Source organism: Pinus tabuliformis, chromosome Q (genome assembly GCF_031772625.1).
Source record: "Pinus tabuliformis cultivar Carrire ecotype Pingquan chromosome Q, CPIR1, whole genome shotgun sequence".
Classification (NCBI taxonomy): Eukaryota; Viridiplantae; Streptophyta; class Pinopsida; order Pinales; family Pinaceae; genus Pinus; species Pinus tabuliformis.
In genome coordinates, this window is record NC_142296.1 from 909020263 (window position 1) to 909047771 (window position 27509).

Below are 27509 nucleotides of genomic sequence, written 5' to 3' on the forward strand. Positions count from 1 at the left end.
CCCGAAGAGGGGAAGAGAAGGACCACAGCACGCTGCATCCCAAAACAGAAAGATCAGGGAGCATAGACAGTGCAACGCAACCAAATCAAACAAGAATAGTCATGTAGCACGTGTAGCTAGCCCGAAGCAGAATCGGCCATGAGGCATCAACAACGCAGCTTATTCAAAACCAACAAACATTATGGAGCATCTCTAGTATGAGACAACTCCTAGATAGCGCAACATACTATCCAAAATATTTGAATGCGGTTATTCCACCGTCAAAAGGAGAAAAACCTCCAAGCCATGCTTGCCTTCAAGGAATCAAATAGTTAAACAAGACAGAGTGATCGATTAAGGCCTCTCAAGCCTCAGAAGGCTGAGTATCATTGTAAAGGATATAAATATCTGAAAACTAGATGTAACAAGGGTTCAACTTTTGGAGATTATTCCTCCTTTGTTTATTCAAGCTTCTCATATTCATTCTAGCAATATAAGCTTTTTTTTCCATTATATGTTCAATGGCCATTCTCCTTGTTGTTCCATGCTTTCACTTGAATAGTTTGTTCATGTTTTCTTTGTTTCTAAGGCCAGATAACTGTCATCTTATCTCTGCTTTGATATATTAGATTTGCAAGCTTCTTTGCTGCCTGTAGCTAACCATTCAATTATGTTTATGTATGCAATCTGCTAGTACAGTCGGTGTTCCCCATCTATCTATTGAATCTATAAATTATTAAGCATTAGTGGTCTAAAGCCTTGTATTGGTGAGAGTATTCATGCATGCCTTGAGTGAGAATAGAGTTGAAATGGTTATCTAACTTGATCCAAACCCTCATTTATTCCAATAGTTCAGATAACAATATTGAAGACTATATGTTACCAGGCATCTCCGATATACAACCTAGGAGAGTTTCTTAGAGTGATAACAGGTCTCATACTTTGCTGAGAATCGCTAAGAACCATTGATGCCTCAACGCATCAACTACCATTCCATCCATTAGGTTATAGATACATTGATCATTTAATTATAAGTAAAAACATGACGAGAGAAACACATGGTTGTTGTCATAAAACACATACATAACCAACATAATAACAACAGAAAATACTCATGAAAGCACCGTCATATAGACCACATATAATCCATCAAAATGCTCATAGAAAATACAAGGAGAAATAACCATTCATTAATGATGCAAAATCCAAACCCATCATGCGACTTCCACGTTCCACCTGATCGTAGAATGGTTAAGCCAAATCTCTCTTCAACCATTCACCCCCATGCCATATTCCAAGCATGAATGTGGGATCTCATGGAACACAACAATCAAAACTCATCCAGGGCTTCCAAAGGCCATCTACTTCAAGCCATCAAACAATGATTCCACCTCACGGTCGTACATAGCCAAAACCATCACCAGATCGGTCTCCATCCTAGCCATCCAGGGCTCTAGAGTGTTTGTTCCAACCAAGGCTCCAAGACTAGTAACTCAACCCACAACTTGGGCTCCAAAGCGTTTGTCCAACCAAGGCTCCAAGACTAGTAACTTAACCCACCAAGCGCTTCAGAATATTTGTCCAACCAAGGCTATGGGACTAGTAACTCAACCCAAGTCATTACAGGGCTCCAAAGCATTTGTCCAACCAACGCTATGGGAACTAGTAATTCAACCCAAGCCAAGGAAACAAGAGAACCAACCAAAAACACAACAAGGAAATAAACTCACAATCTCCATGACTATCTAGGAAATGGCAAGGCTAGGCAATCGACTGCCAATCCAGCCAATCCTCCATGCCAATGATAGATCATGACCAAAAATCCACATGCATATGCCATGCATGCTGAAACTAGTGAAGAAATCATACATGTAACTCAATACCTGCAAGCAAATTTGATGTAGTTGCTGATCCTGATGCCTCCTTGTGCTTTCTTGCCTTTCCTTTGCTTTCTTTCTCCAAGAATCCAAGTATGCCACACCCTCTAAGAGTGCTCCAAGAAAACTCTAAGTGTCTAAGAGTATGAGAGAGAGCTCCAACACTAAATTGATAAAAGGTTACCAATTGATCCTCAAATGCCTTTTTATGAATGAGGTCTCTACTTTCTTCATTTTCCATTATCTTCCTTCATTTTCCTCCTCACATGCAACCCGCGACCTTTCGCCTCCTTTTTCTCCTAATTTCCATTATTTTCATAAATAAATGTGCCAAAATGCCATTTCACCTTTCCAAAGCCTTAGCCATTGCCTTTGCCAATTTCCTTAGCAATAAACAACCAAAAGAAGACCCCCTAGGATGTCTTGCCCAACATTCAGCTTGGAATAAGTGTCCCATCGACTGTGATTATTATTTTTAACTTTTATTACATGGAATTTTCACGAGGGTTGTTACACCATCATTCTAGCTAAGGTCCAATCATCAATGCATGAACTTATCAACAACGCATACCATGACCTCATGCATGAAAACTACCATTACATCATTGTACACTTTACCACATGCAAACATTAACATGTGTAAGCAATGTATAATCCACCACACACACACATAAACACATATAATCAAGGATAAATGAACAATACTTGTAACCAAGCCTACAAGAATGATACATGTAAACGACATATAACGACATGTAACCAATCATACACTCATGATGATGCATCCCACAACAACACCATCAACTTCCACATGGCGACATCACTACAACCATGATCAACACCATGCAAATGCAACAAGCACATGGAATACAAGCATAAGAGACACACATGCAACCGACATGAATGCATGAACAACACACACATCCCATCCATTCCGAGGGGTGAACCATGCTCTGATACCACTCTGTAACACCCTCCTCCCACATCTACCCAAGTAACCAGCCAACCAGGGTAAACATGCAACGAGAGGCCACTATGATATGATTTGACCTCCTAGGGCATGTCAAGGAAGTGGAATCGATGAAAACTCACCATATAGACCTTCAACATCAGCACTAGGACCCTCAGGAACCATCCCAACCTTTCTGCCAACTAGCCCCTAGGTCCCACTAAGATTTTGGACCACTTGACCCTCGGATGCTCCCATGCTATAGGAGTGCCAACGTCCAGGAGGCTCTGGATGTTCTCATGACAAGGCATGCCAGTGTCCAGGGACTATTTTGATCAGTGTTATGCCAACGTCTAGGAGGCTCTGGACGCTCTCATGACAAGGCATGCTAGCGCCCAGGGACTATTTTGCTTAGTGTCGTGCCAACGTCCTTGGGATTTGAGCCACTTATTCAATCCCATAGCTTAGGTCACAACCCAGAATTGAATGACACCTTTAGAACATAAAGATAACAAGGAGATAATGAGGCAAAAGCAAATTCTTGAAAAAGCCCTTGACTAGACCCCTACTAGCCATGACAGGAATTTCATCAAACATATCACAAATATGTAACCTACAGGTGTAAACAACAAATCTAAGCATAGGGGTCTCACACTTAGATGAAAATCACTAAGAAGCATTGATGCCTCAACACCTTAGCTACAATTTCATCCATTAGGTCATAGATACATTGTCCATTCATTTACAAGTAGAAACACGATGAGAGCCATACATAGCTACTGTCATAAAACATATACATAACCAACATAATAGCAATAGAAATACCAAGGAAATCACAACCATATAATCCACATATAAACTAGTATAATACTCATAGAAAGACAAGGAGAAATAACCTCATATTGATGATGCAAAAGCCAAACCCGGGATGGGACTTCCACGTTCCCCCAGACCATAAAATGGCTGAGCTAAATCTCTCTTCAATCATTCACCCCCGTGCCATATTCCAAGCATGAATGTGGGATCTCATAGAACACATCAATCCAAAACCATATAGGGCTTCCATAGGCCATCCACCTCTACCCATCAAACATTGATTCCACCTCACGTTCGAACATCAAGAAACCATCATCGAATTGGTCTTTATCCAAGCCTTCCAAGGCTCTAGAGAGTTTGTTCTAACTTAGGCTTCTAGGATTAGTAACTCAACCCACAACTGTTGTCGAGCTTTTAGAGTGTTTGTCCAACCAAGGCTTCGAGGACTAGTAAATAAATCCACCAAGGGCTTCCAGAGTGTTTTTCCAACCAAGGCTTCCAGGACTAGTAACTCAACCCAAGCTGTTACAGGGCTTCCAGAGCGTTTTTCCAACAAGTGCTTCTAGGAACTAATAACTCAACCCAAGCTACAGGAAACATGAGAACCAACCAAAATAAATCAAGGAAATAAACCCACAATCTCCATGGCTATCTAGGAAATGGAAAGGCTAGGAAATCCACTATCAGTCCAGGTAATCCTCCATGCCAGTGAAAAATCATGACCAATAATCCACATGCATATGCCATGCAGGCCAAAACTAGTGAGGAAAACATACATGCAACTCGATACCTGCAAGCGAAATCCGTTGCATTTGTTGATCTCGGTGTCCTCTTGTGCTTTCCTACTCTTCCTTTGCCTTCTTGCTCCAAAACTCCAAGTATGCCACACTCTCCAAGAGTGCTCTAAGAAAACTCTAAGTATCCAAGAGTGAGAGAGAGAGAGAGAATAGAGAAAGAGCTCCAAAATTGAACTCACAAAAGTTTGTATACTGATCCTCAGAAGCCTTTTATTGAATGAGGCCTCTATTTTCTTCATTTTCCATTATTTTCCTTCATTTTCCTCCTCACATGCAACCTATGACTTTTCACCTCCTTTTTCTCCTAATTTCCATTATTTTCATAAATAAATGTGCCAAAAATGTCATTTTGCCTTTCCAAAGCTTTAGCCATTGCCTTTACCAATTTCCTTAGCCATTAATAACCAAATGAACACCCACACTAGGATGCATTGCCCAACATTCAACTTGGAATAAGTGTCCCATCAACCGTGGTTATTATTTTGCCTTTATTAACTTTTATTACATGGAATTTTCACTAGGGTTGTTACACAAGAGAATAACCAAGGGCAGAAAGCCCACTTGTCGTGGTTCATGGCCACCTTCCTACAACGTTCCCACCTATGCATTAACTTCCAACTTACCTTCCCCTCTCCCGATGCTCTCCATCGACTCCTCAAAATGTTGTCAATCTTAATTGCCCGCATATTCTTATGAGGTCCCGTACTCCAGTTGTACTCCTAAGGGATTGCATAATATAACAACTTCATAGGATTGGCTTGAGCGTCTGCCAATTGATTGTTGACTCTTTTAACATGGAAAATTTTTAATTTTTCAATTTTTCTAAGGAGATACATTATCCTTATGAATATTTGAGAGGTTTCAGACTCAATGAGGTTCTCATGCTTGACAAGGCTCAAACATTTTTGGATAACCACCATTGAATCACCAACAATGATCACATTCTTGATGCCCTTAGAGACGTTGATTTTCAAGCCTTGCTAGAGAGAGAGCACTTTAGCTTGATTGTTCATGGCTTTGTCAAGTCCCCATGCAAACTTTAATTCAGTCTTTCCTTCGAGGTTTAAAAGCACACCTCCCGCTCGAGCCTCCCTGAATCAACCTTTCTCTTTCTAATCCTAATCTAATCTAATATATTATCTTACAATTCAATTCCTTAATTAATTCTATTATTTTAGTCTATTCTAAAGTTGTATTACTTTATCACTTTATTCTAATTTAATTTTATTTAATTAGAATCTAAGCATTAAATAATTGCATTCAGGGATGCTCTAGAGTCGATATAGTAAAAATGTTGTAATGTAATGTTTAACATTGTGATTAAATCAAATTACATAAAATAAAAAAAATAAAATAATTAATGTAATACAATTTAATTTCACCAATTATAATTCTCTTTTCTCTTTTGATTAATTTTGAAATTGTTTTGGAAGTTTGCTTTGTTTTTAAACTTCCTTTAATATGATAAGGTTATGAAAATATTTATATTTTATTGATTATAATATTGTTATTAGATGTATTTATATTATTTACCTATTTATATTAGTGTATGATAGGATTATTTAATTAATATAATAATTTTAATAATGAATTTATTTAATATATTATTTTATTTTTTAAGCTTTAAAATATGCGATTGAATTTAGTCAATATTGTAGTTATTCATAATAATATTGTAGTTATTCATAATAATATTATATTAAGAGGTAAAGTATGATGATTTTGAAGTAACAATGATGGTATGATTAGTTATAAGTAAGGTATTAATCAAAGTAGTAATGATAAAGTTTAGAAATATAAAAGTAGGTTTATGACAGTGAGGAAAGTTGGAACTTCGTAAAAATGTGAAATATAGAAAAAAAAATTAAGAGTCATTTCTAGGTACAACCAATATAGATCCATTTTAACCATAGATCTAGTATGAGTCAAAAGAGATCAAATCTCTTCAAGTATTAACCTCTTTTAGAGTGCAAAAATTGATTTCTTTTTGCATCTTTCTCATCCATTGATAGATTCCAATGAATCTGTTGTGATTCTCTCTCTATATATCTATGCGAAGTGTAATTTTCTATTGTTTAAATTGTATTTATGAATGTTATTATAGAGTACACAACTTAAACTTGTGAGTCCAAAAATTATTTGTTGGATTTCAGAGAAAATTGACAAAAAATATAATTAAACATTTTAACCATAAAACCTTATTTTTTTCAAATTTTTATATGATATATACATTTTTTTTAATCCCTGATGGCGATGGGAGAACAAGAGGTACGAGCTCTAACTCTTGGTAGGCGAAATTAGGACATATGACGTGGGATGACAGGTGGGAGGGCGGCCACGCCAAGTGGTGCCACTCGGATAGAAGTCTTGAGAAGTTATCATTTCTCATATTTGCACAACTCGACATATTTGGTATTATGTTGCTTCTTGGTATGGGAGGGAGGGCGTGCGGTCTAAATTTGAATGAGTATGCACATGCTTGTCATTCGTGCATGCCTGACAATTTGGTTAGCTTTGCAACGAGGGGAATTGGCAGGGGCGGGTATGCTTGCAGCATGGTCTATGTTCAAGTGGAGTTTAGAGTTGTGCGGGATCCCAAAGAGCGGGTTTGGGGGAGAATTTTGGAGGCGGTTGAGTTTTATAACGAAGTTGTGGTAGTGAACAATCACGTAGAAGTGCTTGGGCTTGGGTGGTGACACGAGGGCATAAGTGGTAATTGGGTAAGTGTAGGTCTTTCTACAAGTTTTAATTATCCCTTGTATTTCTTTCCTGGTATGGGTTTGGTTGTTTTGGCTTTATTCCTTTCTTGGGAGTGTGTAGTTCTGGGTCAAATTTTTGTTTTCGGAGATTGGGAAGGTTGTGGTGCGTCGGACCCTCCCACTGCCCACTCTGTAAAGGATCCCTCTGTGAGGGTTAGCGAAAATTGGACTTGTGCTAGATGTTTGGGGGTGGTTTTAACATCTCTTGGGTGCTCAAGTCTCCCCCTACGGACTAGAAAGGCCAAAGCTGTGGACATTGTCTGAGTGTTCTCTCCTCTTGGAGGTTCTGGTGTCCTGACATGGTGGGGGTTATGCTGAGTAAATGTGGACGGCCTAGGCGTGGTGCAGGCCCATGGGGCTAGCCCGAGGGGAGAGCCGACCGTGCATAGGATATAGAGGAGGATGTGACAAGAGGAGTAGGCATGGAGGGTGAAGTTTCCTAGGCCCGTGCCTAGTGACCAGGCCATGTTGAACAATCTCCCATGCTTGCCTCCATTGCTGAAAAATTGCGGGACATCGAGCTTAGAGGTCATCTTCCAACAGAGATATGAGGACAACAATGAAATAATTGCATGCGTTAATGATGTCCTATTCGATCAAGGTGATATTGTGGACCGGTTAATTTCCATTTAGCGAATCTAATGTCAATCCGACGAAACGTTGGGCGAGATAGAACCTCAAATGACGCATATTGACTTCCAATACATGAAGGACATGGCCATCCAAGGGCTCTTGGTGTTGGTCATGCAACACCCTCTCCTCCTTGAAATGTGATACACTGGTTTTTTTAAGTCTTATTAGTATTTTGGATCATCTGGGTTTTTTGCCTTTGGAACTCATGTAAAAAATTGCAATATTTAATTTGTTTTTGCATCAATCTCCTGGCTAACAAATCTAGTCGGAGTGAAGTCGAGAGAGCAAGGGGTATTTGGATTGTAAATTGTTTCTTTCTGATTAATTAATGAAAGTGTTTTGGTTGACAAAAAAAATACATATTTTTTAAACAATATATAATATATACATAGTTCACATTAAAATATTTTACATAACATGTGCATTGAAACATTTTGTATATGGATTTCACTGTCCACATTAAAATTGTCTTTTTTTGTTATTAATATATTTTAAGGTATACTTCAATATTAATTAATCTTGCATATTAAAATATTTTATTGATGGACCACATTGAAAGTTTGTATTACTATGAATATTTTTAAATGTCACATATTAAAAAAAAGGGAAAAAGGACCGCCTTGAGGATGAGCCTCGATTTGGGTGATTCATCTCTCTAGTCGTTTTTTTTGTCCCTTTATGTTTTCTTTGCTACCAAGTACCATTCATCTCTACTTAAATATTGTTACAATAAGGCGTGCTACAAAATGAGGCACAATGGCAAATGATATAATTTTATTTATGTTTGGTTACTAGAATTTTTAAACTTACAAAAAAAGTCATATATTAATTTTATATTAATAATTGAATAAATTACACATTTTCCTCTTATTATTCTTATTAAGAAGTACTTGATATCTTTTATTTTAGTTTTCAATTTTCAATTAATTTTTTTCGGACATTGAATATTTGTACAGAGAAGCGCCCTCCAACCTAGTATTGAAGAAATGTTGTAATGTCATGTCTGGTATTGTTTAACATTTTGACTTAGTCAATTACATAAAAAAAAATAATAAAAAAAAACTAAAATTAAATTAAATTAAAATAATAAAATTAATAATTAAAATATAATTGAGGTAAAATAGTCAATTTAACATTGATTGTTTTTGGGCTCTAGGTTTTGACAACCCATGGTTTTGCCAATGATATATATATTTGACAACACAATTTCATGTGAGATTGTGAATTTTTGCTATTTAAAATACACTTTTGAAGTCTTAATGGATTCAACACCTTAAAAAACCTATGAGACATTGAACTTTGCATATGAAACAACTTAAACTTATGATTCTTAAAAAACTCTACAAGATTTTGGAAAATTTGACCAAAAAAAGTGCCATGAAAATGACTATTTCGTTTATTAATTAGATTATGTGAGTACACACACACACACACAACCAACATAGATACATCTTAACTCCGTATCTACCAAGTGCCGAGAGGGATCAAATCTCTTGAGTTGCTAATCTCTTTTAGAGTGAAAATAGATTTGATCCCTCTCAAAACTTGGTATATCCAGAGTTAAGATGGACATACATTAGTTTATTATATACAACATTTTATTTTAAAATTCTCTTTCTATATACAGATATATGAACTTTATATCGACATAAATGAGTTAAAATAGATATGCAAATAATTTATTTAAATCACACGTTGATTTATTTATTTATTTTTTAAATTATAAGGTTTAAACATCTTACTCACACTTTTGTTTTACTTTTAATTACTTTATCTCTTGATGGTGATGAAGAATTATGGTAAACTGTGTGTTCTCATTGAGATGTCCAATGTTTTGGGTCAATACTTCACCCATCTTCTCGCTTCCTCGATGGATCTCTTACCCACTAAGTCTATCAGAAGAAATCTCATACTAACATGTACCTCCATGCTAGTTCTCACCATCACCATTCTCAAAAGTTTGTTGTGCTTAAAACCCTTGTTAATTGAGCCATTCAAATCTCCTCCTCTTAGTCTTCTCCTAATGAAAAAACCCATCTCACCAAAGCCCTAAAATATAATGGGTACTCTTCTGCCCAGATCAAAAGGCATTCCACTACGTTGTTCAACCCAAGCCCAAAAACCTCTCCAACAATCTGCCCTTAGCCAAAGTCTTCCTTCCCTACATTGATGGAGTTGATGATCATATTTCCAAAATCCTTTTTGAAAGGAACAACAAAACCTTGTTCCCCCATACAATCCTCAAGCAAATCTTTAGAATAACCCAGGACAAGAACGACCCTATGCTTGGCCATGGTGTCTATGAGATCCCCTGCTCTTGTGGAATGTCCTACATAGGACAAACTGGGAGGTCCTTCAAAACTCACCTCAAATAACATATGGATGACACCCACCATGTTATAAATCTAACCCAGAAATATATGATAATATAAATAAACCCAAGAATAACAAGATAGAAATAGATAGATGCTTCACTTTATTGATTCAACCCTTAAGGTAGGGCAACACCATACATTCACTCCTTAAGGAAGGAGAGCACTCCACAAGCCATATGCCTGTTCATACAATATTCTTTCACAATTCTTGATTTGGAGTCTCTAGCCTCTATATAGGCCTCATACATACAATACCATGGGTCATTACCATGGTTCCCTCATACCATCAACTAATACCATGGGCTCATTACATTATTATTAACTACTTGTGGCCCCTTACATGATATGGGTTAACCACCTTATTTATTACTATGGCCCATCCCATTATTACATTATTACCTTGGGTACCTCCCTTGGTACCCCATATTATCCTCCCCAGGTATATAACACTCCACCCCCCTTAGCATGTTTCGTCCCCGAAACATGGGAAGAACACAAATAATAAGATCTACTCAAAAGAGTAGTCCATTGGTACCATGCATGTGCATCTAGCTATCCAAGAAAAAGGTGAACCCTCGATCTCGTTGGTGCCTCGCTCGCCTGAGATGGAAGTTGACCATGGCATCTCTTCTGTGTTGATGTAGTAGGTGGATCTTCGCTCCTCGCTATCCGTCATACAGGGGTTGTTGTCCTTGTGGCTAATTGGCTACCATCTTGATGGTTGTCTTGCGGGGTGATGTGGGTGATGATATGTTGAAGTTTTAACCCACGGTGTCTTTTTCGTTAATTCACCCCTTACTGGAGCCTGACTGTTATGTTGTGGTGCCTGCTGTGGTGTCTTATCTTCCAATATTACTTCCACCACTGAGCCATCATCTGATGTATCAACATTTGTAACCTTTTCGGCTTTAGCCTCTGTTTGTGTTTGATTATCGACCATCAACTGCTCATCATTTGATATGTCAGTCCCTGGAACATCTTCTGCGTCAATCTCCGTGGACTCTACCTGTTTATTGATGGAAATATCCTGTAATGTAATTTTCTTCCTTTTATACCAGAGCTTCAGGAATTTCCTCTACACATTAATATTGATAGTACCCACTGATTCCATCTAAGGGTATCCCAAAACAACATCCATGTTATCCATATCTGAAACATAAAAATCACCATGCAACACATACTTATCCATAGAAAGCTTCAAATCCTTATAATTTTGAACATCCTCATCATCAACCCGTGTATTTTCAATGTGTTTTGCTGGAACTTGCAATTTTTTTTCCAAGTTGACATTTATGAGATTTTGCTTGCAACTCGGATTTATAGACACAATGATTTTCTCCTTCTGAATCAATCCATGAACCTGCAATAAGGAGATACCAGCCGAAAATAACCCTTTTGGTTCCTTGGTTTCCTTCTTTCCTGTAAAAATAAAATCTTTGCTAGGCTGTGTGTCTGTCTGTGTGAGCTTATCCACAAGATTAGCTTTACGGTCAAAGTGCTCTATAAGAGCTTTTTTGAAAGCGTCCCAAGTCAAAAACCTTCCATTGGAACGTTGATGCTCTTGCCACCATTGTCGTCTTTCATTGTCCAAGTACATGCTTCCCACCATAAGTTGAGTCTCATTATCATAGACGTAATCCAAGTTGAAATATTTCTCATTTGTGCTAGCCATCTAGCTAGATGAGAGCCATCAAATTTATACAAGTCCCTCAAATTCCGATCTAGGATTGCCATCACAAAAAAATTTGACGAAAATTTGAAATGGTCACAATTTCGTCAATATTGCTAAGAATCCCTATTATGACATGTTTTTGGAAATGGAACAACCATTTTGCCTCTACCCATGTGATAGAAATCTTGATCTTGGCACTAGAATTTCAGATCTGCGCTGCTACTCTCCCGCCATCACCCAAAATTTATGCAAAAAAGGCTGATTTTAAATCAACGATATCTCCCTCATCTGGACTCTGATTCGACTGATTTTTTTTTGAAATTGGGTATTTTTTCACAAAGAATCTAGATCTGCAATTATATTTTGCAGATCTTGCACCAAGCGTCTAGATCTGTGCCGCAAATTCGCTGCCCTGAAAAATTGTCTGCAACCCCACTGATTTTTAAATCAACGATATCTCCTTCATCCGGACTCCGATTCAACCAATTTTTTTTTTTGAAATCGGCTATTTTTTCACAAATAATCCAGATCTGCAATTAGATTTAGTAGATCTTGCACCAAAACATATAGATCTGATCTTCAAACTCGGAACTGCGGGACTGATGTCTATTGCTGCTGCACCTCTTTGTAAGCTGATCTGGCAGAGATGATGCGTGATCCCCAGATAGAAAAGGGAACTATGGTCTCGAGGAGTGTCAGGTGATACAGATCGCAATATGCATAAGGGTCTAATAGTAGTACTTGGCCTAATGTTTCAGGGCTCTAACTAAGAAGGATCAACCGTACCCTTAGCCGTACAACCTGACTACCTTATCGTAAGGGCGAGTAATCTCTCCGAGTGCTGTTCTCGGTGTACTATAGCAGCAAGACGGCCGACGGTTTATCTATGGCGAGGTTGCAGAGGAGCTAAGGGGCTTCCGATATACCCAGAAGGTACTTGGAAGACAGTCCGTATGCAGTTCTGTCTAATGCGCTACTACTCAAAGGGGTACCCACAGGGGTTACAAGGGAGTCCAACAAGCGTGACCACCTCTTGTATTTCCTGCGTGCATGCCTCCCCAAATCCGCAGGTTTATGCGCTCAACGACAGATCCCGTGGTTTAAAGACGCCGGAACACGTCTCTAGCCAAAATTTTTTTTGCTAAGAAATGGAGATTCCACTGGCCCTGGAAAGTGCTCTGTTACCACTTGTTATAGATCTAACCCATAAATATATGATAATATAAATAAACCCAAGAATAACAAGATAGAAATAGATAGATGCTTCACTTTATTGATTCAACCCTTAAGGTAGGCAACGCCATACATTCACTCCTTAAGGAAGGAGAGCACTCCACAAGCCATATGCCTGTTCATACAATATTCTTTCACAATTCTTGATTTGGAGTCTCTAGCCTCTATATAGGCCTCATACATACAATACCATGGATCATTACCATGGTTCCCTCATACTACCAACTAATACCATGGGCCCATTAGATTATTATTAACTACTTATGGTTCCTTACATGATATGGGTTAACCACCTTATTTATTACTATGACCCATCCCATTATTACATTATTACCTTGGGTACCTCCCTTGGTACCCCATATTATCCCCCCTAGGTATATAACACACCATAACCAAATCGCTAAATCCACCATCACAAAACACTCCCACAATATCACACAATCTGTTTTGACAACTCCAAAAATTCTAGCCTTTGTCCCCTTCCACTCAAACCATGTCATTTGGGAAACTCTTGAAATTGAAAAGCACTCTAACAACTTCAATTAGAAAGATGGGTTTCAGTTAAGTCATTCTTGGAAGCCTACTATCCATTTTTTATTCTCTAATGTCAATCATAAACCTGCTTAGCCCCCCCTCTACCTTTTATTATTTATTATTGTTATTAAGTAATTATAACAATAATATTATTATTAAAACCCCTTTTAAAATTCTTTATGTTTTAATGTACTTAACTTTCTCTTCTTTTAATCTCATTTTTTTTTTTTTGCCATATTTCAATTAACCTTTCTTTTTCTAATAATCTAATATATTATCTTACCATTCAATTTCTTAATTAATTCTATTATTTTATTATATTTAAAGTTTTAATACTTATCACTGTATTCTAATTTAATTTAATTTTATTCAAGTTGAATCTCATCACTAAATAATTGTCCCCCCACAACCCAATATGGTAGAGATGTTGCAATGTGATGTTTAACATTTTGGCTAAGTCAAATTACATAAATAAAGTAAAATAAAATAAAAAGATTAATGTAATGTATTGTAAACCTTTTAACTTAGTAAAAATAAATAAAAAATAAAAAATAACCTTATAAAAATAAAATAATATAAAAAATAACAAAACCCATGGTATTCATGTGGAATATAACCTATTTAAAGGGGGAAATTAAACTAGCCTAGATCTATCTTAACTCCAGATCTACCAAGGGCTGAGAGGGATCAAATCTCTCGAGATGCAAACATCTTTTAGATTGAAAAGGGGCTGAGAGGGATCAAATCTCTTGAGATGCAAACCTCTTTTAGAGTGAAAAGGGATTTGATCCTTCCCACCCTTGGTAGATCCTGAGTGAAGATGGATCTGGTCTTATTCAATAATTCAAGTCTAAATAATTTTGAGTCCAAATTTATTCAATCTAAATATTTAACCCTAATTACTAGTCTTAATGTCATTTTGACCAAATTATATTAATCTAATCTAATTTCACCTTAATTCCTTATTTTTCCTCATAATTTACTTCAATCCACTATTAAATTAATATTATATCAAATAATAATATTTAATTCTCATTCTATATAAAATTAAACTCTCTCTCTAATAAATTTCATCATAAGTAAAAATAAATTTATTATGTTATTATTTACTACTTTATTTCTCAAATTAATTTTATTTCTTAAATTAAAATTAAATTTATTTTTTTCTATTATATTTCCCCAAAAATAAAATAAAATATATTAATTATTACATTTTCAATGTTTAAAATCAATTTCACTATCTCTAATGAGTATATGGATTATATGCTATCTTTGAGAGTCATACTCTATGTATATTTATTAATGGTTTGATATTCATGGTATAATCACATTAAGCTTTTTGTCTCTAAAGATGGATGAAGTGTTCATAAAATAAAAATAACCTTATAAAGGTAAAATAATATTAAAAATAAAAAAGACCCATGGTATTCATGTGAAATATAACCTATTTAAAGGGGAGAAATTAAACCAACCTAGATCCATCTTAACTCTATATCTACCTAGGGCTTAGCGACAACAAGTCTCTTGAGATGCAAACCTCTTTTAGAGTGAAAAGGGATTTGATCCCTCTCGAGGCTTGGTAGATCAAGAGTTAAGATGGATCTGGTCTTATTCAATAATTCATGGGACATGTCAATGAGAACACATAGTTAACAAAAAATCTTCATTACCAACAGTTATGAACTATAGAAATCTACATGCTAAAATACTTTATCTCTTTTTAAAACTGATATTACTTTTCTATTTAGAGAATATTTTGCTTTTATATTTTAAGAGGAACAAGTGCCAACTCCATGTTAAGCACTAACTGAATCACACATCACCCTCGTACTGAATTGTATGCCTCTTAACCCAATCAACATTTAGATTAATTTTTATTTTATTATTTTTATTTATTTATTTTTTCTTTAGAAAAGAAAAAACACTAATTTCATTATATAATAGTAAAACGAGTACATTAAAATCCATCTAAATACAACATGTTAGCAACCTATTAACACACAACCCATATAAAGAAACAATAACCTAATGTATCATATCAATGCAAAACTGGTCTAGTGATCTACAAGTTATGCCCATATCCACATATAATCAACATTTAAATTAATATTATAACATAACATATACACAAAATAATACATTCTATAATTTTTTTGATATACATTATATCTAACCAAACCTTTTATTAATTACAACACTCCATATCCAATCAAATCTATTCCTAACTATATAATACATATGAAACTAAAATATTTTTAATTTTTATAACAACATATTTTTTTTTTACCTTCAACAACAATTATATACTCATAAGCCTTATACCACCAATATTTTTTTTTACCACCAATAACAATTGCTAATTTAATTTAAGGAAATACCCATATATTTTATATAAAAAAATAGAATATTTAATTTGTTACCTTTACCATTTATCATATCATAGTAAGAAATATATTGGGTTGAAATAATCCAAAAAATCTCCAACCACCCTGTATAAACCCAAATTTAATTAACCAACCAAATTCATATTTACCAAGGCAGCGAGTCTACAATAAAAACAACTAACTGCTGTATAAAATGACAAACAACCAACCGCTGCATAAAGTAACATTGTTCATACGTTGTTCATTGTTGAGTAGGTAACCGTCAATATGGTGGCCACCTTATATGACTGTAATGTGATGCAATGCATTGGATTTTGGAAAATATAAGGCGTGTCGTATCGCAGAAGCTGCCGGCCGATGTAAGCAGAGCTCTAAGTTGGTTAACGATAATGGCGTGATGACCATCGCGTATCTCTATATATTTTAGACGCTTAGATATTAGCGATGTATGGGATATTTCATATGTCGTGGTGCAAGAATAGTCATTTTAGTCTGCCAATATTTGGTCAATCATGTATTTGTATATATATATTTATAGTAGATCTCACCATGATGGACGGTTGGACATCCTTCACTTAAATGGGACCCCCTGCCCATTGTCACATTAGACTACGCGTTATGCTAAATGTCCTATGACTGAATGCTGCGCTTCCTTGTACTGCTACTTCTCTCCAGGTCTTCGTGTGTGAATTCCAGGGAATACGTTCGGGGTTCCTGCAAATTTGGCGTTAATTGGGCGAAATAAAATGGGGTAGCTACAGAAATAGATACAAAATCTTATTGACCTCTTAATGCGACTCTCGTATTTGTATCGAACCAGGCTGGCCTCAATTTTCTGGTGGAAGTGCTAAATCCAGCGTATGTTTCACCACTGTTTTTCCCCTTTTAAATTTGGCCACGATTTCATGCATTTTGTTCCGGTTTATGTTTATTTTTCAAGGCCGTTGGATGTATTGTATATTTGCACCACGTTTAGTGCAATAACCCAATTAATGGAACCTTACATAACTAGATGCAGAGTATGACAGAATTTTGTTCTATTGGGTTCGAAGAATTCGAACCCTCGAACACCTGTTGACAAATCATGTCTGTCAGCACTTAGCCCAAGCTGGCGCGCTGAAGGTCATGGTTTCATATGTTGTATGGAACAGGGCTTATATTATGACGCCCAAAATCTTGGTCAATTGACAGCACAATATGACTTCTTCGATCATCAATGGAACCCTGACATATGTACATTCCCTTTATATCATTAGCTTTAGTTTATCTTTAATAGCGTTGCAGGTCATGGGCGTCGGAATTTAGCTAATTAAACCGTGGGCCGTATCGCTCTGCGTGGATGCTAAAACTTTTACCCTTCTCAAAAAGCCAACGTGGTGCGTATGGGAGGCTATAAAGATTTTTAGAGTGGAAGTAACAGTACAGCACCAGGGGAAATCTAACTTTCTACACTGGTTCGCAAGTGTCAGCAATTGAAGGATATCGGTATCAGCACTAATTCTGTCCCAGCACTTTTGACGTTAGAATGATTAAACTCTTATCGAGTAGCTAGGCTTTCCAGTCGCACATTAATGCAGAGCTTCTCTGCTTCTACATTTTTCTTGATTGTGTCCTCTCCAAGTGCAGCCCTGGATCTCTGCAGAACAGTTCTTCACCCCTCACCCAAACGGAGCCAGCTAATGTCACAACTCAGCTGTCGCAATAGAAACTTTCAACATGCAATGCCCAACACAGTCAGACATAGTTTGTAAAATCACAGCAGAAATACATAAAAGGGTCACAAACAAAGTACTCAAAAGCTTCAGATTTTATTACCCGTTATTCTTAAAAGCCAACCCCCAGCCTCTTTTGTTTACATGTCTCCTATTTCTATTTTGAGAAGATAACAAAGTTCCTATAATCATTCCCACTGAAGAAAACTGTTTTTGATTTTAGAAATACCAAAAAAAAATAGGATTCCAAGAATCCAAACTGTCCCACAAATTTCTCAACAAGAAAACAATTCACTACCCCAAAAAGTAACTACAAAACAGATTCTGTTTTTAGGCTACCAGTTGTCCCTATTATTCCGCAAACATGCCTCATACCCTTCTCCCCTGTCAGAAAATTCAAAACCTCTTGATTTCGATTCTGCTGTATTCAATTAAACTGATCTTCGGGCAATCCTAGTGCTATCGATTCCGGTAGTCTTTTCCATTTCACCAAATATATTTTATATTTCTTGGATCTCATAGCAACAATATTGGTGTCTACAACTTGTTCAATCTGCTCTTCTTTACTTGGTGTCTACAACTTGTTCAATCTGCTCTTCTTCACAAAAAACATGGTGGTAGGGGGCCACATCTGGATGACACTCGTTAGAAATGGGAAATGCATCAAAAGTAGCATTGCTGGTGTGCATTCAGAAATACTGTTTTTAGTGTGCGTTTTCATTTCGTGACTGATAATGCATTTCTGGAGCCACCGGAAATGATGAAGATGAAGAAAAGAATGAAAAACCCTACAAACTAAACAGTATAAAACTCTGCAAAGAAATCGATCAACTTATGTTCAAGAATCATGCATAGAGTTTGATCTTACTGCATCTACACAGGAACATTGTCCATAGATATTCTCGACCACACTATACCCTTTTTGTGAAAGTTTGAATATGTTATCCTTCCTATTGGTAATTTTTATTGCACCATCTGGCTGCAACTCACTTGTAACGCTTCCTCTCATCCCCTTAAACCTTCTTGAGCCATGGGAGGTGTTACTTTTTAATTAATTTGACCTCCATGGTCCGTTATGAATATGGGGCTACAAAAGTCCTCTTTCTTTGAAGTTTGCAGAATTAACTTCTGATATTACCATCGTACTCAGCTCGTTGAGAGCTTTTCGTGGTATAAATTTTATCTAAATCTGACTCCCAGGTTAAAAGTCATGCTCATTTGAAGTTTGACCAACTAGATAATGCCACGTGGCACTCACATGCGACCCTCGTGGAATTTTTATGTCATTCTTGATAATCCAACACCTCTCATGGTTCCTATGTGGCATCCATGCAAACATTCTCTAATCCTATCGGTGCTCACCACGTGGACTTGGGGTCTTGGGCTCCACTAGCTTGACCCCGTCACATTTTGCGACTATACTCTGTTATAGTAGATCCACCTAGCCATGTCATATTGGCCTTGGCTCTATTTTTGTGCCCATATTGCTAACTAAACAGAGCCAACAACCTGTAGGACAAAGAACACAGTGGGTCCCTCTCGTGCATACGTCATCCCGACCCTGGCTCCATCCAACAACTCGTAAGCCAGGTTACTTTGAGAGCCTGCTGGCTGCGCACACATCATCTCGGCCCTGATTCCATCCAACAACCCGTAGTCCAGTTTACTTTGAGAGCTTGTTGGTTGTAGGCCGCGGATATGTCATCCAGACCTCATTCCATCTAACAACTCGCAAGCCAGTTTATTTTGAGAGTCGCTAGCCACTGGCCACACATATGTCATCTTGGCCCTAACTCCATCCAACAACTCGCAAGCCAGTTTACTTTGAGAGCTCGTTGGCAACAAGCCACACATATGTCATCTTGACCCCTGCTCCTTCCCATTGTGCTTATTTCTAACTAAACAAAGCCTAGTGACATGTAAAACACATCAAATTGCCATTTTCCAGCAATGAATAAAGGGGGTGACTACTCGAACTCCAGTTCTTTGAGCTTATGGCGCAAGGGCCCAAGGTCGAGAGGACGATAATGGTGAATGATTAACATCAGTGAGGTCAAGTACCCCTAAACACTAGAAAATGATAGTTTTGAGACGAGAAAGGGGGCAAGACCCCAACACCAATGCACACAACACTCATAGCTTAGCAAGGGAAATACATCAGGTTACTCAAACCATATTGGTCTACTGTTAAACTCATTCAAGTAACCGTGCTTATTCATGTAGCTAACTTTGTAGCTTTTAGCAATGACAACAACACAAAGTTCTATGAAACCAACATAACCATTTGGACAATATCAACAAGCATCCATCATAAGGATACAAGAATATCAACGTTCCTCCATGACTAGTATTAACCCACACACTTTCATATCACATATTAGACATTATTAATCATCCATGGCACAAGTATATACACGAGTACACAAGTAAATACACATATCTGATTAACTTGAATGGTTGGCAACTGAGGGAGGGACTTCAACTCTACAACCATAAACTAGCTACACTGTTCAGGTGGTTTATCAACTGCCTCATGTAGTAAGCACCACAATGGCTCTTTTGCCTCTTTAAGCTCATTGCCTCATTCAAAAGGATTCATCCAATGCTTAGTGAAGTTTTGCTCAGTCTAGGAGAACGATCTCACTCTAAGGGTGGTTTATCAACTGGATTTTCAAGGAAAGTACAACAGGAGTCTAAAGCCCATTATCTAGGTGGTTTATCAGCTTATTTGGCAAGAACTTAAGTGGTTTATCAGTCTCCAAGGCAAGCACTTAGTGGTTTATCAACCCATTTCAGCAAACACCTGAGTGTCTCAACCTGCTAAGTGGTTTATCATCCTTCCAACAAGCACCTTAGTGGTTTGTCAACCCATTCAACAAGCTCTAAGTGGTTTATCAACTCTCTAGCAAGCACTTAGAGGTTTATCAACTTACTCAACAAGCACTAAGTGAGTCATTGTCTCCACCGAGTCTTCATTGGCCAATCCTACATCGACTAGCAACCACTGGCCACATAGAATCTGTAGGGAACGACGTCCAATTATAGGGCATTGGCTCAAAGCTACTTCATCTCCAAATGTAGCGCTTCAACGCTCCTCCTTTGTTGTCTTCTTTGCGATCTCCCACTTCTGCCTGTTTTGCTTGCTTTATCACGTTCTCGTTTTTTTTCATTATGCTTCTTTCGTCTCCCCTTGCCTACTCCCTTGTCTTTGCTTTGTGTGTTGGATTTTCTCCCAACATGTCCTACACAAAGAGAAGTCGCATGGGCTTTCTTGTCCTTCACTTTAAACGGCCCATACACAACTTCAATGTTCACTGAGTAGACCATTAATTCGCCAGGGAGGTAGACGGGGAAAAATAAATGAAGTGGGTGTCATTTTGGATAATCACTTGCACAAGCAACTCCTCCTCCTTAGACCTTTGAGTCCGTGTCCACTCCAACTCAACCATAACTTGCATTTTTACATTTATCAACAAATTCACATAGTGATGTTTACATGAGGGCAACTAAAAGGATTGTTACATCTCCAATATCCCTCACGAAGGTGTCAAACTTCCTTTACTTGACATTACTCAAATATGGCATACAATTCCCATGAAAACATTTGCATTTATTTTTCCACTTTAGGGATACAAAAGGTGTTCTATTTTAAGTTATTTTTCTTCATAATTACCAAAGCAGTTTTGTTCGTTGGTTTTTGTCACTATATTGATGTTTTTCTACATCATTCAATAGTTTAACAAGGCATCAACATCAAATTGAATAATGAAAATTTCTTTGAGAAAATTGTAGGCAAATTGCATGTAATGGAAAATCATTGAATGTTTAGGAACTTAATAATTTAATTGCCAATCATGGCCATGCTATCTCTCATTGTTGTTGGAATGGGAATGCTTTCCACGATATTCTGTGTATCTACTTGTAGATATATGAATGATAGGAATTTTTTAAAATTTCCTTTATAATTTTTGCACATATTTAAAAAAAAGCCCTAAAAGACATTGTGAGCAAAACCTGATTGTTAGAGTTTGTAGCTCCGGTAGATACTTGAGAGGGATGAGATAGCCATTTGAGATCCAAGTGAGACACTTGGAGTGAAGGTCAAGCAGAGACCATGAGTGCTAAGAAGGCTTGCAATCTGGAGTCAGGGGGTGTTAAGCTTAAGAGGGAGAGAGCAGGGTCAAAAGGGAGTCAACAGACTCAGAGGAAGACAACCTCTAGGGAGTCATGGTACAAGATGGCCATGCAGTATGCTTAAGAGTGGGAGGCTTCTAAGAGCAAGATATCTTCGAAATAAGATCCCTGTTATACAATGATAATTACTTTTGTCTTGTATGGAGCAGTTGTGGTAGCAGATCAAGGGTGGAAATGTGTTTTAGGTTCAAAGGCAGAGCCACTTCTAGCTGATGTTGTGAGAATACATCCCTCGCTAAGAGAGAGTGTTGATGTTTTAACTTTTGGGTAGCATCAGGGGTATTCTCATGTGTGGGGCAAGTGGGACCCATGGTAGTACACCCTTTGGAAAAGTATAAGTACAAGGGTGAGTGATTCTTTTGTGGCTTGGTAAGTGAGCATCTTGTGGAGGAGAAGGCTTAGTAGGCCTCAAACCCCTTGAGGGTTGAGAGGGCTGTGGAAGGTGGTTGGAAAGAGAGCATCTTGTGGAGGAGAAGGAATCAGGATGAGTAGGTCTTAGACCTTTGAGGGCCAAGAGGACCTGTGGAAGGTGGTCGACAAGAGAGTGTTTCTCTCAAGAGGAGAAGGCTGAGTCCTCAGACCCCTTGAGGGTCGAGAGGGCTTGTGGAAGGTGGTTGACAAAAGAGCATCTTGTGAAGGACACGACCGAGTAGGCCTCAGGCCTTTGAAGACCAAGAGGGCTTGTGGTAGGCCTCTGTGAAAGGTCGAGAGGGCCTATGGTAGGCCTTAGATCTATGGAGGGCTGAGAGGTTTGAGAGGGCCCGTGGTAGGCCTCAGATTTGCAGAGGGTCGAGAGGGCTTGTGGTAGGCCTCAGATCTATGGAAGGGCTGAGTAGGCCTTAGATCAGTGGCTTGGCAAGAGAGCTGAGATGGTCGAGAGGGTCGAAAGGGCTGAGAGGGCCTAGCAAGGCACATAGACGTGCAAGAGCACGAGACATTGAGAAAGAGACTCTCTTGTGTAAGCAAGAGATCTGCATGAGTAATATTGCAGGTGTGCTGTGAGTGAGTTACTCAGTTGTGCTGGTCTAAGGAAGAGACTCTCTCGTGTAAACAAGAGATTTGCATGAGTAATATTGCAGGTTTGCTGTGAGTGAGTTACTCAGTTGTGTTAGGTTCGAGAAAAGAGCACATAGCAACAAAGGAGACCCAAATCAGTGAGATTGATGATGGATCTGGGGCTTGATTTGTTAGATCATATCCAATTTAATTATTGTATATGTAATTTCCTCAAGGGCCATTATCCTAGTAAGGGAGCACAAGTAGGTTTTGAAAAGAATTTAATGAACTGTTGATTGGGCATAACTTGTTTGTAATATGTTACTGCGCATGATCTGATTGCCGGTTTTATAAGTTCCGTAATGTATAACTTATTTTTGGTTAGACACATCTGTGTGTTCTAGTTCATTAGCTGTGTAAGGTTAACATGAAGCTGTTACCAGATCTGGTGTGTGTGTGTGCACTGACTCTAGTGCCCACAAAATTCTAACATTGATAATGATCCTTTCTTGTGCCATACCTGCTTTCGATTTTGTTTCACGTTTTTTGTTTCTGGTATCATATATTTAACTGATTCACCAGTCACTCTATCACCTGGGTCAGCCTCCAAAACTGCCTGATAAGAATACAAAATCTGTTACATAGAAATTGGGACTCTAATTGATGTCCTAATCTTTAGGTAGTTGTGGCAGATATGCATTTTCATTAGTCCTTTAATATGTTACAAGAGTTGATCCTCTTTGGTTTTAACTTGGCATACGTGCCTTGGGCATGCCTTTCCAACATAAATGAACCATGAGCAGTTTTCCTTACTGAAATATGTATGCTCTTCAATGAAGTTCAACTTTTCTTTTGTATTCCTCATTTACTGTATTCTTTTCCTTACTTGCCACTACACCTCTCAAATGTGTTCCAAAAAGTCCTCCACATCTTTGCTATCTCGTACTCATTCTGACAACTTAAACAAATTCATTACTCCTATAGGGTTTTGTGCATAATAGGTTTGGAAAGGGGACTCATCATTGGATCTTTTAACACTTGAGTTGTAAGCAAATTCAGTCTTTGCTAGAAACCATATCCCAATGTCTTCTACTCTAACTAACTGGACTTTATAGTAAGTTACTCAAGCTCTGGTTTACTACCTCTGATTGCCCATCTGTTGGTGGATGGTAGGTTGAGGTATATGGTAAATCGCTGTCCAATTTTTTCCACGGTATTCTCCAATGCGACTCCATATCCTTGTCACTTGTTATAGTTTTTGGAGCTCCATGATTGACACGATTTCTTTGAAGAACAAACAAACAATTTGACTCATTATTTGTCTTTTTGCAGCGTAAGAAATGAGCCATCTTCGAAAGATGACACATGATTAGGATAGTCCCAATAATTCCATGGTGATCTCCTTACATGTCTCTTTCAATGTTACCAGACTCTGAATCGGCAATAAATCGGCGAAGCAAAAGAGCGAAGAGTTTTAATTGGATCGCAAAAAAGTCGGGAAAAAATGGTAAATTCAATAAATAAAGATATGCACATATATTGAATTTAATAAAAACATTTTTCATTGATATTCAATAAAGCCATGTCTAAACAATGCATAATATCAATAGATATCCAAAATATCATGAATGAATAAGTATCTCATATATGTTATGAGTCCAAACATGATCCAAAGTACTGAGCACTGACTCCTAACTAGTGACTACATAGAACCAGAAGCATCTGCTTCTAGAAGTTTATAAAACACTGCATACTAGTCAGTAAAAAAGCGGTAACTGAAATCTCTTGATTGCTGTTCAAATGATAAGTTAATGGTTTGCTACTGAAATCTATGACAGGGAACATGCTAAAGCTAACGCTAGAGCACACCTCACACTACGTCTCTATTACACTATGCTTCTATTACGTGGAGTAAACTGAAATTGAAACCATGCCTCTATTACCTTTTCGGTGTATGAGTTGTCGGGCCTGAGCAATGAGAAGTGAGTTACGTACCAGCGTCTAATTTTTAACCTAACTAAACCACGCGGCGAACAATGTGGCAACACTAAAAGTTAAAACCCATGCTCGCCGAGTTGAGGGCTGAAAATCACCTTAGTCGCCTAAATCACAATTAATTGTGGAGTCACCAGTCAAACTCGCATTGACCATGAGTCAAACTCAGTCAACGCGAGTTTGACTCTCCCAGATTTGAATCAGATTGTTTGAGGGAAGAGCAGAGTTTGACTCGTGATTAATCACGAGTGATAAGAGATTCATGTTTCACTGGTCTCTTTAGCTTTGAGAGTCTGAGCGATGTTTTATACAACTGAATATCCTGCTAATCACCTTTGACAACTTGGCAAATTGTGCACGTGCAAACTTATCTGTTTACATCTCTCCTCTATCATGGACAAAAGATTTATTCACATACCAGGCTATGGGTCTTGTGATTTCTAGAGTGGTCTTTCCAAGCAGCGTGAGTGTAAATTCTCTGATGAAATTTTCTGGATTAGATCCAATGGGGATGCATAATTGTCTTCCTGTTAAATTTATGTTAACATGTTCTTCGCATAGGTTAGTTACTTCATATGCTCATTATCAATTTCATTTGACCATAAGCAATCAATTTAACCATCTCCATATGACAATAATTGAATGTAAGAACATTAGAGGTAAATGCAGAAGACAAGCCAAGACAAAAGAACACATGATATGGCTCAAGCCAGGGAAAAACCCCATAATGGGGAAAACTTTAATCAATTCTTCTTATTATTATAATCAAGTGTTCAATAGAGAGAGAGTACAATAGAAAGTCAAGATTGCATTGTCAATAGAACATCCAGAGGTACATCCCATAGGTCAATAGATGATCCAATCATAGTAGAGATATAGAGTAGAGATGAGGAGGATATAGCATCCCTGAATAAGCCCTAGATGCACCAGGTTAGGGCTTGTAACCTACAACCTTTGTAAACACATCCATAACATCCAACTGCTGCAACTTTTCTTGTAGACACTCTGTTCTCCTCCTAATGCTCAAACCAACCCATAAACAATCCTGAAAACCAAACAACTGATATGAAGAGAAGTTTGCAGATAACCAGAGATGGAACCCTCTTTGATGACCATCGATGAAGCATGATAAGACCTGCAGATGGCATGAGGTAGATACTAAAGGATTCCGACTTACAAAAGAAGGGTTTTCATATCACAAAGCCCTTCCTAATGACCCTGGCTTCTATCAGAATAACTCAGTTTTGAAGTGGAGGGTAAAGGGAGCCTAGAACAGAAATCTCACATGCCCAAACATTCCTTAGGAGATGCGGCCTCCAACTTAGAGAACCCAACACATAAAGTAACTCAAACAAAATGACAAGCAGTCCCATCCTTCTTCCCTGGAGATGACCTTCAATCCGTGGCTATTTCAGAGAGATAAGTTATGTGACATAATGTGATGGAGCACTTCTATATATAGTATTCGATGGGGACAAGAGACATGTCTATTAGGCTAGATGAGATGACATGTAGGAGAGGCCGACCATAGAAATTTGTATGAGATAATTCAAAAATACAAAATCTTTAATATTCCTAGGGAATCTTTAAAATAAGTAACAAAGCAAACATAGACATAAAAACATGAAAATCAAACACGAATTAGTCCATGAAATTGCACCAAAAACTGCTTTGCTGAGCCATTTCATTATAATATGAAGAGGGTACAATGAGGTGCTAGAAAGAGTGCACCTGGGCTTGCTCAAGGGAAGCTAGCTAAGCCCAAATGAACCATAAGAAGTCCCTCCCAAATTTGATGTGGCTCTCTCCTGGCTCTGCGTTGAAACTACTAAGAAATATGCTATTTGCTGTGAAGAATTGCTGTTAGGGCCTCCTTCGGTGCTCGGAAAATTTCAGGAAATTAACCCCGAGCTCTCCACCAAAAACCCACAAAAACCCACGAAGGAATTGGCCAAATGTTGACCTTGGAATTTTGGCCCAAATTTCCCCTAGCTCCTCTTGCTGCTGGTTGAGTTGGGACCCCTGTTTGACCCCTCAAATCTGCCCAGAAAATTCTGCAATTTTAGATATGAGATCCTTGTCAAAAACCCAAAAAAACCCAAGAAGGGTTTCCCTTGGTTCCAACCTTCAAAATTTGACCCTTCACAGCTTGGCCCTCCACCAAATTTGAATTCTGTTACTGTGGCTGCTCCTATCAATCTCTGCTCTCCAACGTACAACAGTCCTCCTCCAATGGTCCTACAAATGAAATCCTAGCAGCTCATCTCCTAAATCCTTCTCTCAAGCCTCCCCACAATTAGCTCCACCAATGACTGCGCATTCCTGGGACAAGTCTACGTAGGCCCAACCAAAGAAATTTGTCTTGCTACGAAGGGCACTCTCAACTCCTATAAATTCTCTTCCTTCACTTGCCAATTTGGACAAGGAATTGGCCAGTAATTATATAGCCTCTAATTTCAGTACCCACTTCGCCCAAGAACTGTGTGGTTCTTCTTCTGCGTCCAGGCTGAAGCTAAGGCAAGTCATACCACCTAATATTGGTCCCCCAAGTCTCCACAAAGTCGTGAAAATACCTCCCTAGTGTGGCATTTGTGGTCCACTGAA

General features: G+C 37.9%; 1 protein-coding gene across 4 annotated transcripts in view; it reads left to right on the top strand.

The window, feature by feature from the left end:
* The first annotated feature begins 16486 nt into the window (after window positions 1–16486).
* Window positions 16487–27509, top strand: part of LOC149222421 (Yippee family putative zinc-binding protein) — a 142504-nt gene continuing 131481 nt past the window's right edge. For 2 of the 4 annotated variants that reach the window (XM_089385433.1, XM_089385432.1), the window contains exon 1: window positions 16497–16866. The gene's annotated coding sequence lies outside the window, so the exon portion shown is untranslated. Of the gene's footprint in view, window positions 16867–27509 lie in introns of all 4 variants that reach the window. The other 2 variants (XM_089385434.1, XM_089385430.1) reach the window with 2 other exon arrangements.